At 38.4% G+C, this 3,303-nt stretch overlaps 1 pseudogene; it reads right to left on the minus strand.

Moving 5' to 3' along the window:
• Nucleotides 1-948: 948 nt before the first annotated feature.
• On the minus strand, nt 949-2,081 carry LOC107046591 (annotated as a pseudogene).
• Nucleotides 2,082-3,303: the final 1,222 nt, after the last annotated feature.

A 3,303-nucleotide genomic window follows, 5' to 3' on the forward strand; every position in this document is an offset into this window, starting at 1 on the left:
TAACGATTCTACTATGAAACCCTGGAATCAAGGAGGGCGTCATCGAGTGGAAATTCTGCCGAACACGGGCGTATTTATAGATGAACGAGAGCTGGCAGACATCATGGAAAAATATGGGAAAGACCCGAGGGAAGTGGAGAGAAAACTTTTCCTAGAGATCATAGGCGAAAGAGATTTGAAGAAAATGACTCGAACCGGACGTCATCGAAAAGGGCAAGAGCGAGAAGGATTCCCTGAAGATGTCTTGAATGCTGTGAAGGGTGATTATCGAACCAAATAATAGTCAATAATTCCCGATTCACCGGGGTTTCTCCCTCGGATTTCGGGCTATTGATGGTTCGTTTGACGCCTCCACTTTCAGCTTTTCACCACTATCCCCTAATGACTTTTTTTTACAGATTACATGGATAACGAGATAGAGGATAATTCAATGAATAAAGCCGAATTTAAGAGTGTGTTGATGTGTTTGTGTAACAGATTGCGCAACCCTCGCCGATGAAAACATGAGATCTATTATTTGAGATGAAAACATGAAATTTAAAGTATTTGATACTGTCAATGGATCACTAAATAAATGTCTTCGACTTGGAAAAATTTATAGTACTAATTAGCAATACAAATTGTTATTCACTTCAGAATAGCCTCCCTGGGTGTGTGAGATGCCTTCCACAATTTTACTCTCGATGTGGTCCATCACCACTTAATTGTTCCACTTTCAGTACTCAAGTTTCGCTATCGCCGTCAAATTTACTGTAATTAATGGCGAACTCTCCTTTCAGTTGAATTTACCATATTTCCGCGACTGAATTCTAATTTTCGTTGGCACACTAAGTACTTCCTTGTCATAAATGTATAGTTTCGGGTGACGAATGGCTCGTATACTCGTTTTATCAATCTAACTATCTAGAGGCAGCTAGTGGACAATCGTATTCACCATGAATGTTGCATCTAATGTAACAGTTGTGTAGCAACCTAGAAGTTTTAAAAATTAAGACAGAAAGTAACTCCCAAGAAAACAGAAGAATTTCTTCAGTTATGCAAATCTATCATTCGCAATAAATATTTGTCGATGGTCAACTAATTAATTAATTTGATAATTTACATCATTGGCAGAACTTCCAGAAGCCTCAATCCACGTTTCCGATAATAATGCACATGACTCCAACATGAAGAGAATGTAAAGGAAAGCGTGAACTAGATCCTGAACAATATGTCCAACAGATTCTGGTAGTGATAGATAGTATAGATCGCCAACTGGATAAGATCTGTCTGGGCCACCACCATCAACGTTAGACCACACTCCAAGGAGATGGACAATCAAATTTTCATGAAAGTCAACTGCCAACATTTGTGAGATGACGTACAAATTGGATACTAGAGCTGATTGGAACATAATTGGGATGTTGCTGGTGTGAAATAGTTTATTTGGGTAGCTGCTGTATTCTCTACGATATCTGGTAGATTTGATGGGTAGATGAACCCTGAATCCCTGGAATTTACATTTTTTTATGAGAGAATTCAATGAAATAACACATTGAACCGATTTAAAAGATCATGTGAAGTCTATTTTACTGGGAATCATACAGCTATAGCAAAAACAACAATCGTACCCAGAATATTGATCAAATTTGAAAGGTTCTAACTATAGAAAGCCTCTCTGAGTGTCCTGATTTTGTCCTGTATGGTTGCCAGCAGATGCAACAGAGCAATTACAGTTCCTTCCAAGTCAATACCTCTGCCAGTGTTGCTGGTGAGAATGCCTTCCATACGATTGTTTTACCAATATTTGGAGCAATGAACCGAGAAATGCTACTGCCACTACCATAGCCTTTCTGGAGGAGTTCATCAAGAAGTAGGACAATCAGACCAGCGAAGAGCTGAATGATGATGAGGATGACAAGACATACACCAGCACCAATTTCAGCTGGATCTCCATACATTCCAGCCATCACGTACACAATAGCTTGACCAACAGTGATAACCATACCAAATAGCTTCTGAGCCTCATTGAAGAGGACTCGATCCTTGTATATCACTCTCGCTTTAACTGAAATTTGTCCGTTTAAAATCTTACTAGCCATCTGAATTATCACAATTTCTATTTTGTTTTTCTCTTTCTGCTATCTGAATGTTTTTCTACAATGGAGACCCAGGAGTCAATGATAGAAATATTATCATTCGTTGAGAAAGGGAGTTTCAATCTTCTGCGGAGTAGGCTGTCGCTTCAATTCATACTTCCGAGTTTAAAAATTCCCTAGCGATTTCAATTTTGCGCAATTTTCATAATTTTTTTTCTGCTCTCTGTTCTCTGAACATTTTCCTACAATGGACACCTAGGAGTCAGTGATAGAAATATTATCATTCGTTGAGAAAAGGAGTTTCAATCTTCAGCGGAGTAGGCTCTCCCTTCAATCCATACTGCCGAGTTTAGAAATTCCGTAGCGATTTCAATTTTCGCAATTTTCATAATGTTTTTTCCCACTCTGTTCTCTGAACATTTTCCTACAATGGACACCCAGGAGTCAATGATAGAAATATCATCATTTGTTGAGAAAAGGAGTTTCAATCTTCAGCGGAGTAGGCTCTCCCTTCAATCCATACTGCCGAGTTTAGAAATTCCGTAGCGATTTCAATTTTCGCAATTTTCATAATGTTTTTTCCCACTCTGTTCTCTGAACATTTTCCTACAATGGACACCCAGGAGTCAATGATAGAAATATCATCATTTGTTGAGAAAAGGAGTTTCAATCTTCAGCGGAGTAGGCTCTCCCTTCAATCCATACTGCCGAGTTTAGAAATTCCGTAGCGATTTCAATTTTCGCAATTTTCATAATGTTTTTTCCCACTCTGTTCTCTGAACATTTTCCTACAATGGACACCCAGGAGTCAATGATAGAAATATCATCATTTGTTGAGAAAAGGAGTTTCAATCTTCAGCGGAGTAGGCTCTCCCTTCAATCCATACTGCCGAGTTTAGAAATTCCCTAGCGATTTGAATTTTCGCAATTTTAATAATTTTTTTTCTCCTCTCTATTCTCTGAACATTTTCCTACAATGGACACCCAGGAGTCAATGATAGAAATATCATCATTTGTTGAGAAAAGGAGTTTCAATCTTCAGCGGAGTAGGCTCTCCCTTCAATCCATACTGCCGAGTTTAGAAATTCCCTAGCGATTTGAATTTTCGCAATTTTAATAATTTTTTTTCTCCTCTCTATTCTCTGAACATTTTCCTACAATGGACCCTCAGGAGTCAATGATAGAAATATTATCATTTGTTGAGAAAAGGAGTTTCCATCTTCAG

Source organism: Diachasma alloeum, unplaced genomic scaffold, assembly GCF_001412515.2.
Source record: "Diachasma alloeum isolate Michigan unplaced genomic scaffold, Dall2.0 Dall_scaffold_01535, whole genome shotgun sequence".
In the NCBI taxonomy this organism is placed as follows: domain Eukaryota; kingdom Metazoa; phylum Arthropoda; class Insecta; order Hymenoptera; family Braconidae; genus Diachasma; species Diachasma alloeum.